The sequence below is a fragment of the Leuresthes tenuis genome, unplaced genomic scaffold (assembly GCF_036924035.1).
Source record: "Leuresthes tenuis unplaced genomic scaffold, fLeuTen1.0.hap1 SCAF_4, whole genome shotgun sequence".
In the NCBI taxonomy this organism is placed as follows: Eukaryota; Metazoa; Chordata; class Actinopteri; order Atheriniformes; family Atherinopsidae; genus Leuresthes; species Leuresthes tenuis.
Window position 1 is genome coordinate 31,642,783 of NW_027325358.1, and position 13,711 is coordinate 31,656,493.

Here is a 13,711-nt window from a genome sequence, read left to right on the forward strand (position 1 = left end):
ACTCACGTTGTGTGCAAATGCAGGCTGATGTTTTACAGATAAAGTTATTATTTTCCTTGTTTCTTTTGGGTTGATTAATATAATGGTATTATTATAATCAAAAGGGAGGAATGTAATGGAAAATAATTCTTATATGCATTGTATTGAGTGTTACTGTGTATAACCTGCAAATGACCGAGCTGCAAGGTACCAACCTGCCCTGTTTTCTTAAATTCCTCTTTACAATGGTGGGCTTGTTATAATGAGATAGCTGCACTTTAGGGGGGACAGGGTTAGGCTGGTATTTACGAGGGTGTCTGGGTAACCTCAACTGATGGTTGGGGAGGAAAGTTAGAAGAACAATCAATTATACCCAAAAACAGATGACGTGATGAGCGGGCAATATAACTGTGTGTTTTTGCTTCAGTGGTCAGAGCAACTCTGTATTCTGTACTGTGTTGTTCTCTCTTGCAAGATATTATTATTAAAGCCTCTTATCTCCTCACAAGAAAATAACTGACTCCCCAAATGCAAGTGTCAGGACAAATGATCAAACTTCTCCAAGCTTCAGTCTGCAGAGAAGTACAAGACAGGGTTGCTCACTTTCTCCCTCACTTTTTGCTATTTTCATCAAACCTTTAGCAGCTGCTATCAGACAAGATAGAAATATTAAAGACATCCAACCCCAAAATATTGAGCATAAAATAAGTCTTTATGCTGATGATGTATTACTTTTCCTTCAGAACTCACAGACGTCTCTCACTCACACGATCACACTCATAAATAAATTCTCAGCACTTTCTGACTACTCTATCAATTGGTCTAAGACCACAGTTCTGCCCATTAACTGTAGGGTCCAGAATATACCTGCGATCACTTTACAGTCAGGAAATATTAGATATTTAGGCATAAACATTTCCTCCAGGCTCTCAGAGCTAACAAAGCTAATTTATGTGCAATTATTAAAGACAGTAGAGGACAATCTCTCTCGTTGGAAGTCCTTACCTATATCACTTATGGGGAGAGTTACAACCATTAAAATGATGACACTACCAAAAGTTAACTATTTGTTCTCAATGATCCCCATAAAACCAACCTGCTACTTGGTTTAAGTCACTAGATTCATGCATCTCTAAATTTCTGTGGAAAAACAAACCACCACGTATTAGTTTAAAAACCCTACAGAAGACCAAGGACAGTGGTGGATTAGATTTACCTAATTTTCAGCACTATTCCTTAGCCAATAGGTTACGGTATATATCAAAATGGTTTAAACCTAGCCCAATAGATGAACATGGATAAATATAGAACAAGCATTGTGTGATAATCTGGAAATCTCTGACCTGCCACTTATTAGTCAAAACGTAAAAAATCACAAATGTTTCAAAAGCATTAACATCAGCACCTCTCTGACAGCCTGGTGGGAATTTCTTAAAATAACAAAGTCTTCACTTGTCCCGTGTAAGCTTACACCCATCTGGAACAATCCTGACATCCTGCAAAACAAAAAAATGCTAAACTTTACTCTGTGGAAGATCAAAGGAATCAAACATCTGGAACATATAATCCAAAATGGACAATTTATTTCATTTGATGAGCTCATATCACAACATGAGATAGGCAGCAATAAATTCCTAGAATATCAACAACTTAAGTCTATAATAACAAAGAAATATATCCTCCACCAACCAGACTTACAACTCCCGATTAGGGTAGCAGAATTTCTAAGCATCTGCACCCCAAAACTACTATCAAAAATGTATAAATTATTGTCTAAGATAGATGACACAATGTCTCTACCGTCCTCAAAATGGGAGGCAGATTTATCCATCAGTTCTAGTCATAGCTTCTGGCCACAAATATGTTTGAACACCTTCAGAATGACTCAAAATCCTAATTTACAGCTCATACAATACAAAATTCTTCATAAAACACACTATACAGGACAAAGGATGTTCAGGATGGGTCTAACACACTCAAACATCTGCTCACATTGCACAGATAACACATCTGATGATTATGCACACGCTTTGTGGTTTTGTGCGCCTGTCCAGAAGTTCTGGCTTGAAGTCTGTGCGGACCTATCAACATGGCTAAAGTGTAGCATTCCTGCATGCCCCACACTGTGCATACTGGGTGACTTAGACAACATCAACATGGAATTTAGCTTAGCACACATGATCCTCACAGTGTTATGTATAGCAAAGAAAACTATTCTCATGAACTGGAAAGCAAAGAACAATCTGTATATTAACCAGTTTAGAAATCGCTCTGGGCGGTTGGGTGTGTGCTGGGGGGGGCTGTGTGGCTTCGGGCGTCTGGTGGTCTCTCGGGTCGTGGGGACCGGGTTGGTCATTGCTAGGGGGGACTGTGTGTCGGGCTTGGAGGGCAGTTTTGGGGGCTTGCGGGTTGGGCTGTCTTGCGGTGTGGGGCGGGGTCCCTTAGGGGCCTTGGGGTGGTGGCTGCTGGCTCTGTACCGGGTGACCGCGCCGCTCTGGCATGGGTGGTGGAGCTGGGCCTTGACCTGGTGGCTTGCCGCTGCCTTGTGCCCGGGGCGGGGCCCTGCCTGTGCCTGGGGGGTCTGGGTTGCCCTGGACATGCCACAGAATGCGTGGGTTGGTGCAGGTCCTGGTGCCGGGCTCGTTGCTCTGGGAACTCCAAGGTGTCCGCAGGTGGTTGTTTTTTTAGGGTGTTGGGGCGTGCGGTGAGGCGGAGGGGGTCTGTGTGGGGGTGTGCTTTTCCCCTGTTGGGAGGGGCCTGGGGGGGCCTGGGTGATGGTGGGTCTCAGGCCCGGGCTGCTGCGACTGGTGTGACCGGGTGATTTGTTTGTTTGTTTGTTTGATTTTTGTTGTTGTTTGTTTGTTTTTGTAGAGGTCCTCCGGGGTGGGGTTGGGTTGAGTGGTGTGGGGCGGGATTGGTTCCTTCTGGGGGTACAGTAGCTCCCGGAATATGGTGACTGCAGGCCCCGAGCCTGATGGACATCAGGCCCTCCTGCCCTGTGTTGGGTCCCAGGTAGCAGGGATGCCTATTGCAGCCAGTCTCTGTAAACATAAACAATAAACATTTACAAAACTTCCCTTGGCAAAGCAAATCTGTTTGGCATAAAGGTATTCAGACTACAATTCTGCTGCCAACAACACTAAACCTTTAGGAATCCGAGAATAAGCTTATTTTCACGAGTTCTACACAATTTCGGATTTTGATATAAAATTAATTCCTTCACTCAAACCAAGTTAAAACTGCTTTGTGCTTCATATTTATCCATGTCTAAATAGCTTTAAACAAAAAAGAACGTTGTACTTTGCAGGATAGGAAAGAACAACACTAAACCTTTTCAGGAATCCGAGAATAAGCGTTGTTTGACGAGTTCTACACAATATCGGATTTTGATATAAAATGAAATCCTTCACTCAAACCAAGTTAAAACTGCTTTGTACTTCATATTTATCCATGTCTAAATAGCTTTAAACAAAAACAAACGTAGTACTTTCCAGGATAGGAAACAACAACACTAAATTTTTTCAGGAATCCAAGAATAAGCTTCTTTTCACGAGTTCTACACAATTCCGGATTTTGATATAAAATTAATTCCTTCACTCAAACCAAGTTAAAACTGCTTTGTCCTTCATATTTATCCATGTCTAAATAGCTTTAAACAAAAAAGAACGTTGTACTTTGCAGGATAGGAAAGAACAACACTAAACCTTTAGGAATCCGAGAATAAACTTATTTTCACGAGTTCTACACAATTTCAGATTTTGTTATAAAATGAATTCCTTCACTCAAACCAAGTTAAAACTGCTTTGTCCTTCATATTTTTGCATGTCTAAATAGGTTTCAGGCATAAAATTCTTCATATTACCCTGTATGTGAAAGAAGCATACTTGTGATGGAGCAATACACTCCTTTGGGGTAACCTAAACTGATGGTTGGGGAGGAAAGTTAGAAGAACAATCAACTATCAACCAAAGACAGATGACGTGATGAGCGGGCAATATAACTGTGTGTTTTTACTTCAGTGGTCAGAGCAACTCTGTATTCTGTACTGTGTTGTTCTCTCTTTCAAGATATTATTATTAAAGCCTCTTATCTCCTCAGAAGAAAATAACTGACTCTGTGCGTTACTAAATTTCCACCACAATTTTGGCGTCACGAACAGGATCCCTCGACTGGTGTCTCTGGACCGGATCGCAGTGCATGGCCAGCCTGGACTGAAGTAGCTGTTCCAGCCTCATACCTCCAAGGCCTTTTCTGAGAGAGAGGACTGGCAGGTCCTTTTCCTGAATACCAGCGCTGGGATCATTTTTGAAATATGATAGTCTGAGACGATAGGACTGCTTTTTAGTTTTTATTTGAATAAAAGAGGGTTTCCCGGTTGTGTCATTAGTGAGACAGAGATTTCATGGGTAAGTGAAACTTTTGAAGCAGTCCGAAGAAGTGTGAAGTACTCCGAAGAAGTGTGAGTACAGATTAAGGTCCTCATTGGAGACGTCCTTTGAGTGAAGGAATATATTTCCCCATTCCAAGTCTGAGAATGGGAAACAGTAGGTCTCAGACTTTTGACCCTACCGGGGGACCTGAGCATGATGAAATGAAAAAGACATATGGTCCAGAGGTTTTCCACCTGAAGGTTCTTTTAGTATGTTAGAAATAAGAAAATTAGAAGAAAAGTTTTGCAAATATGAGAAAGAGATGAAGCAAAAAAAAGAAAATTAAGTTTAAATAAGAAGTAAGAAAGGTATAGAATTTTGGAAAAAATAAAGTGTATTAAGAGAAAGAAAGGAAAATGTTAAACAAATGCCATGACGGAATGATGATAATAATTTAGTATTAGCTGTGCCGGATCCAGACCTGGACTCCTGCCCTCCACGACGCCTGCAACAACAACAGCCAGCCCTGCCACAAGCCTCTGGCTCTCGGGAAGAAGGGACTTCTTCCATCCTCCCTCGGGAAGAAATTCCATCATTCTCACAACATCAGTTACATAGGTCTGATGATGAGGAAAAGGAAGACGTTTGGTTCTCCAGCATACCTGCCCAAGAACTTTTAACGCAAGTGACAAAAATCCTTTACCCACAATCTGGACTTCAGAGATCTAAACGTGAGAAAAAACAAAACCAGATTCAAACCATGCCTATGGTTAAAGTTGCAGTTCCCACTGGACCATTACTGGTTTATCGACCCTGGACTGAGACTGACATCATGGAAGCATAACAATGCTTACCAGATCCAGAGATTTCTGGACCCCATTTTGCTGACGAGTTGCGAGATTTCTGCGCACAATTCTGCCTGACTGGGGTTGAATTGCGTCGCATATTGGCAAAAAAGTTCAAACCGACCGACCTCGGCAAAATAGAGGCCAGTATGCTACAACTGGATTTGCGACCTACCAACAGTGAACGAGGACATAATGATAACGCTCAATATGAAGCAGCCATCCAAAGACTGTGTCAAGCCATCACCACTCAATTTCCAACCAAAATCAATATGTCCCACATTTACACCTGCAAACAGAAACCTGGTGAAGGGACTGATGATTTTGTACACCGCATCCTTGAGAAAGTCAGCAAGCACAGCGGTCATCAGAGACCAAGGGATTTGGGTAATGAATCAGGACCATGGGAGAGTATTGCATGCAATGGAATGTCCAACCATAGTTGGTAAAAAGCGGGTAAGAAAAGGTTAAAATACCCGACTGTACACAATCAATAGTGGGAGCGTATGTGTTCGGCTACAAGAAGGTGTGAAAGTCCGACCATGGTTTGTAAAAAGCGGGTAAGAAAAGGTGCGAATGCCCGACAATGTATGATCAAAAGAGGGAGCGGAGGTTTTCGGCTGCAAGAAGGTCTGAATGTCCAACCATAATTTTTTTTAAAACGGGGAAGAAAATAATCGAAAGCCCGACTATACACCATCAAAAGCGGGAGCGGAGGTGTTCAGCTGCAAGAAGGTCTGAATGTCCATCAATAATTGCTAGAAAACATGAAAGAAAATTTTCGAATATCAAACCGCACATGATCATAAGCGGGAGAGGAGGTGTTCAGCTGCAGGAAGGTTTGAATGTCCACCCATAATTCCTGAAAAATGGGTAAAAAAAAAGGTAAGAATGCCCAACCATACATCATCAAAAGCAGGTGTGAATGTTAGATCATAATTTGCAAAAAGCTGATGAGAAAGGGTGAGAATGCCCGACTATACACCATCAAATGCAGGAGCGGAGGTGTTCGGCTGTAAGGAGGTGTGAATCTCCGACCATAATTGCTGAAAAATGTGTTAGAAAAGGTAAGAATGCCGGACCATACATCATCAAAAGCGGGAGAGGTGGTGTTCGGCTGCAAGTAGGTGTGAATGTCCAGCCATAATTACTCACAAACGGGTAAGAAAAGGTAGTATTGCCAGACCATACATGATCAAAACAGGTGGTTTTAACAGGTGGTTCGGCTGCAAGAAGGTGTGAATGTCCGACTAAAGTTCAAATATATTAACAAAAGCGGGAGGAGAGGTCTTCGGATGAGAGTGGTTGAGAATTTCCAACCATAATCTATAAAATGCGGTGAAAAAAAAGGTGTGATAGAACACTAAAAGGTGGAGCGGAAATGTTCGGCTGCAAGAAGGTGTGAATGTCCGACTATATTTGGTGAAAAGCAGGTGAAGCAAGGTCTGAATGCCCAACCTTACATCATGAAAAGCGAGATCAGAGGTGTTTGGCTGAGAGAAGGCCACAGTTTGCGATGCAATAATTAAAGGCCTCATGCCAGATGTCGCCACTGAAGTAAAGAACATTTACGTGGGATGGTGTGAGGGTCCTCGTTTGGCTGACGTTCGCCGATATGCTCGCCATGCTCAGAACCAAGTTGAGACGCGTAAGACAACCAAAAGGGACAAGTGTGAAAAGGAGCTGCATTTGGCAGCCATGACCATGTATTACGCAGTTGGTGTAAACAGAGGACGAGGCCGAAGTCGAAGACGTGGACGTGTGGGAGAGGAGGTCGAAATGGGCCACGCCAGAGCTATGATCCGAATATTTGTTTTTACTGTGGCCAGACTGGACACTGGAAGAAGGACTGTCCACAGTTGAAAAGTGATGAAATTGGGCAAAAGGCTGACTGAGGGTGGGAGGCAGGTTCTGGACGTCACGCGGCAGCGGAGCCTCAAACTAATGGGTGATAGCACAAACACACTCACACATTTTTCCTGCTCTGTGTAGTGAAGAAACGCTTGCCGACTGTGATTCACGTAGTAAAGTTTTGCATGCTATTTCCGTCCTAGAGCAAAGATATTTCTCTCAGAATATAGGAACTTATGTTCATCAGTAGTGACGTCAGGGGAGTTTGATTGTCCTCCAAAGTTAAGTGGAAACCACGTTTACTGTATGTCTGCCTCAGGCCAGGTTGTGAAGGAGAAAATGACAATGCCCATTGCGTGTTGTCACTCCCGATGAGCTCTCCTTCAAACACTCATTTTTGTTATCAGAGTTGTGTCCCATTAACCTGATGGGCTGTGATCTCATGTGTAAATTAGGCATTATTTTAACTTCTACACCAGAGGGTGTTAAGGTTATGTTACAGCCTGACAAAGTTTTCACAGCAGTGCAGTTTGATTCATCGGCACTTACATATGCTTATGAGTGGAAACTTCCCAGCTCTCCTTTTTCACAACAACTAGTGGAAGAAGCAAAAGTCTTAGTTTCACCCCTTTCTGATTTCATGCAACCTACTGATTTGCACTGCACATAACACATTTCTTTGGAGCCTGACAATGACTATGAGAAGAAGTGAAAAAATATGTGCGCCTACTTTATTGGCTGTGTCGCTCACTCCAGAGCACTTCGATTTTTTTAATGTTTGTGGCACTCGCCCTCACATTTCCTTGGCCAAACGTACACACTGGCAGTGACAAGGTGTGGGAGAGTTTGTTGCTACATGTCAGAAATAAATGGAGTGGACCGTTTCACCTGCTGATCCAAATTTGATGTTTTCTGAACGATTGTCAGCATACAAAAAAACATTTTTGAGTACAATGCATTGTCAAAGAACTGTGGACTTAATTCCTACCACAGAATCACATTTTGAAGCATGTTTTTTATCTGAAACAGATTTGTCTTCGATACCCATGTTGGCTGAAGTGCCCAATGATCTTTGGGCTAAGAGCAAATATGATGTGGGGTTGATAAAAGGCTGTGAACCAGTAATTGTCACCCCTAAATCAGACTTTTGTCCATGTAAAAAACAATACCCTTTTAAGCCTGAAGCAATTAAAGGGATTAAACCTGTTTTTCAATCTTTTCAGAAAACAGGCGTTATTGTTCCTTTTGAAAATTCACCTGTGCTTACTCCATTGATTCCTGTTAAAAAGATTAAAGATGCTGGCCAGCCAGATGAATGGCGTTTTGTACAGGACCTCCAAGCGGTGAATGCTGCAGTTCAGCCACATGCTCCTACTGTGCCCAACCCACACACTATTTTGTCTCAAATTACATCAGATGCACAGTTTTTCTCAGTGGTTGACTTGTCGCCAGTGCACCCTGATAGCCCATTTTGGTTTGCTTTTTAGTTTGAAGGGAGATCTTGGACTTTTACCCGGTTATGCCAGGGGTACTGTGAAAGTCCCACTATTTACAATGCTGCCCTCAAAGCTAGTCTGGATTAACTTCAATCAACCACAGGCTCTGCTCTTTTGCAGTATGTGGATGACATCCTTTTATGTAGTCCATCTAAACAACAGTGTGAAAAAGACAGTGAATCTGTTGAAACATCTTCATTCTTATGGCCATAAAGCCAGCCTTTCTAATTTACAGTTTGTACAGGACGAAGTCACCTTTTTGGGTCATGTGATTTCTAAGGATGGGCGCTCACTTTCTCCTAAACGTGTTGCTGCAGTTCAGATCATTCCTAAACCAGTTACTAAAAAACAGCTTATGTCATTCTTAGGTATAACATCTTACTGCAGGAACTTTATTCCTAACTACTCTTTTCTCGAAGCTCTCTTAGGTGCTCTTATCCATGGTAAAGGCCTCCAGTCAGCTGATCGTGTTCCATGGACTCCTGAGGCTGAATCAGCCTTTAGCCAGCTTAAGCTGGCTCTTCAAACAGCACCAACACTTGGCATTCCAGATCCTCATAAACCTTTCATACAGGCAGTTGATGAGAAGCATGGTTGTATGACATCTGTTCTTATGCAGGAACATGGGGCAGGCAAAGGCCAGTGGCTCATTTCTCAGCAAAACTGGACTCTGTGGCTGCAGGCCTGCCTGGTTGTCTTCGTGTTGTTGCAGCTGCAGAGAAAGCTGTCCTGGCCTCCCAAGATATTGTGGGCTACGCTAATTTGACTGTTTTGGTTCCTCATGCTGTTGCCATTATTCTTCTCGAGCAGAAAACTTCACATCTTTCAACTACTCGTTGGCTCAGATACACCTCTGTGATATGCCAAATGTCACTGTTAAACGTTGTACTGTTCTGAATCCTGCTACTTTGCTTCCGACTCCTGAGGATGGGGAGCCTCATGACTGTGAAGCTGTTTTGGAACAAGTTTGTACACCCCGACCTGATCTTTTAGAGACTCCTCTTCCAAACTCTGACATGATTCTTTTTGTAGATGGATCAGCTTTGCGTGATCCAGCCACAGGTACTAACTGTGTTTGGTTTGCAGTATGTTCTTCACATGACACTTTGTTGTCTGGTTCTCTTCCTAAACATTTCTCTGCTCAAACTACTGAGCTTATTGCACTTACTGAAGCTTGTAAGTTGGCAGCTGGTAAGTCTGTCACTATTTACACAGATTCCAGATATGCTTTTGGTGTTGTTCATGACTTTGGTGCGCTGTGGAAACACAGGCATTTCCTTAAATCAGATGGTAAAACTATTCTGAACTCCAAGCAGGTTTCTGATCTTCTTGATGCGATCCTTTTGCCTACAGCAATCTCGGTCTGTAAGTGTGCGGCTCACACTAACTCAGACAATCCTGTTGCTTGTGGCAATGCCAGAGCTGATGCTGCAGCTAAGCAAGCAGCTAAATCTTTTCCTGTTTTCTCTTCCCTCTCTTTGCAGGCAGAAGACTCCCTCACAGATCTCCATGCTTTGCAAACTTTTGCCTCTGCAGATGAAATTTGGTCCTCTGGACGCATTTGGTCCTCTGTGGGTGCAACTCATATGGATGGTGTTTGGATGGGACCTAATGGTAAACCCTGTCTACCTAAACATTTTTTTCCTCATTTTTCAAAATTGACACATGGGTTGGACCATGTGTCAAAAGGGGGGATGCTGAATGCACTCACTGCTCAGTGGTTCACAAAAGGGTTCAGTTCATATGCGCAAAAATACTGTCAGTCATGTATGGTTTGTGCCACACATAATGTAGGAAAGGCATTACACACATCGCAAGTTGCACACCCTCCACCAGAGAAACCTTTTGAACATTTGATGATGGATTTTGTTGAACTCACACCAGCTGAAGGAAAGAAATATGCACTAGTAATAGTGGACGTGTTTAGTAAATGGGTTGAAGTTTTCCCTGCAAAACATGCAAACAGTAATGCAGTGACTAAAGCACTGCTAAACAGAAATCATTCCTAGATGGGGCATTCCAGAGAAGATCAGCAGTGATAATGGCACACATTTTGTAAACACTGCATTGACTGAGGTTGGTAAATTCCTGGGAATAACCTTGCGCACACATTGTGCTTATCATCCACAGAGTGGAGGTGCTGTGGAAAGAGAAAATGGTACATTAAAGTCCAAGTTAGCCAAATGTTGTGAAGAAACAGGTCTGCCATGGACAAAAGCATTACCTATTGTGCTTACCTACATGAGAATGAGAATCAGAGCTCAAGTGAATCTCAGCCCATTTGAAATTTTATTTGGCAGACCTCCTAACCTGGGATTGGGACCTGTAACCAGACCCCTCCCTTCCACAACTGTTTGTGATGATGCTATGTTGTCTTACTGTCGAAACCTTTCCACTGTTCTATCTCAAGTTTCACAGACAGTAAAAGCAGCCCTTCCAGCCACAGAAAACACACCACTCCAACCAGATGACAGGTGGTGAAGGAACTTCGCAGGAAACATTGGAAGTCCAAACGTTGGCAAGGCCCGTTCCAGGTGCTACTGGTCACTCATACAGCTGTTAAAGTTGCAGAGAGAGCAACCTGGATTCATGTCAGTCACTGTAAGAAGGTACCAGAACCAGTAGATGACTTCCACCCTGACATACATCAGCCTAACCAACACGCCCGGAAGGACAAAGATAAGAGTCAGCAGTAAAAGCTGTACTCCACCGGTGTGTTAAGTGCTAGTAACCTCTGACACCGAAGATTGAAACATCCTTACTGAGACCTGCGATGAAGGTGATCATACACATGCTGTGAACCATGGCAGAAACTGTTTGTTGTTTGTATTTTCTTATTTGTAACCAGCATGTGCACATTGTACACATTCGTCCTGTACAAACTGTAACTTAGAAAGGCTGGCTTTATGGCCATAAGAAGGAAGATGTTTCAACAGATTCACTGTCTTTTTCACACTGTTGTTTAGATGGACTACATAAAAGGATGTCATCCACATACTGCAAAAGAGCAGAGCCTGTGGTTGATTGAAGTTAATCCAGACTAGCTTTGAGGGCAGCATTGTAAATAGTGGGACTTTCACAGTACCCCTGGCATAACCGGGTAAAAGTCCAAGATCTCCCTTCAAACTAAAAAGCAAACCAAAATGGGCTATCAGGGTGCACTGGCGACAAGTCAACCACTGAGAAAAACTGTGCATCTGATGTAATTTGAGACAAAATAGTGTGTGGGTTGGGCACAGTAGGAGCATGTGGCTGAACTGCAGCATTCACCGCTTGGAGGTCCTGTACAAAACGCCATTCATCTGGCTGGCCAGCATCTTTAATCTTTTTAACAGGAAACAATGGAGTAAGCACAGGTGAATTTTCAAAAGGAACAATAACGCCTGTTTTCTGAAAAGATTGAAAAACAGGTTTAATCCCTTTAATTGCTTCAGGCTTAAAAGGGTATTGTTTTTTACATGGACAAAAGTCTGATTTAGGGGTGACAATTACTGGTTCACAGCCTTTTATCAACCCCACATCATATTTGCTCTTAGCCCAAAGATCATTGGGCACTTCAGCCAACATGGGTATCGAAGACAAATCTGTTTCAGATAAAAAACATGCTTCAAAATGTGATTCTGTGGTAGGAATTAAGTCCACAGTTCTTTGACAATGCATTGTACTCAAAAATGTTTTTTTGTATGCTGACAATCGTTCAGAAAACATCAAATTTGGATCAGCAGGTGAAACGGTCCACTCCATTTCTTTCTGACATGTAGCAACAAACTCTCCCACACCTTGTCACTGCCTGTGTGTACGTTTGGCCAAGGAAATGTGAGGGCGAGTACCACAAACATTAAAAAAATCGAAGTGCTCTGGAGTGAGCGACACAGCCAATAAAGTAGGCGCACATATTTTTTCACTTCTTCTCATAGTCATTGTCAGGCCCCAAAGAAATGTGTGATGTGCAGTGCAAATCAGTAGGTTGCATGAAATCAGAAAGGGGTGAAACTAACGCTTTTGCTTCTTCCACTAGTTGTTGTGAAAAAGGAGAGCTGGGAAGTTTCCACTCATAAGCATATGTAAGTGCCGATGAATCAAACTGCACTGCTGTGAAAACTTTGTCAGGCTGTAACATAACCTTAACACCCTCTGATGTAGAAGTTAAAATAATGCCTAATTTACACATGAGATCACAGCCCATCAGGTTAATGGGACACAACTCTGATAACAAAAATGAGTGTTTGAAGGAGAGCTCATCGGGAGTGACAACACGCAATGGGCATTGTCATTTTCTCCTTCACAACCTGGCCTGATGCAGACATACAGTAAACGTGGTTTCCACTTAACTTTGGAGGACAATCAAACTCCCCTGACGTCACTACTGATGAACATAAGTTCCTATATTCTGAGAGAAATATCTTTGCTCTAGGACGGAAATAGCATGCAAAACTTTACTACGTGAATCACAGTCGGCAAGCGTTTCTTCACTACACAGAGCAGGAAAAATGTGTGAGTGTGTTTGTGCTATCACCCATTAGTGGAGGCTCCGCTGCCGCGTGACGTCCAGAACCTGCCTCCCACCCTCAGTCAGCCTTTTGCCCAATTTCATCACTTTTCAGCTGTGGACAATCCTTCTTCCAGTGTCCAGTCTGGCCACAGTAAAAACAAATATTCGGATCATAGCTCTGGCGTGGCCCATTTCGACCTCCTCTCCCACACGTCCACGTCTTCGACTTCGGCCTCGTCCTCTGTTTACACACACTGCGTAATACATGGTCATGGCTGCCAAATGCAGCTCCTTTTCACACTTGTCCCTTTTGGTTGTCTTACGCGTCTCAACTTGGTTATGAGCATGGCGAGCATATCGGCGAACGTCAGCCAAACGAGGACCCTCACACCATCCCACGTAAATGTTCTTTACTTCAGTGGCGACATCTGGCATGAGGCCTTTAATTATTGCATCGCAAACTGTGGCCTTCTCTCAGCCAAACACCTCTGATCTCGCTTTTCATGATGTAAGTTCCTGCGTATGCTGCCGCTTACCTGGGTGACGTCATCATCCATAGCAACAGCTGGGCGGAGCATGTTCAGCAGATGGCGGCAGTGCTGGAGTCACTGCGGCAGGCGGGGCTCACGGCCAACCCAAAGAAGTGTGCAGTTGGATGGAGGGAGGTACGGTATCTGG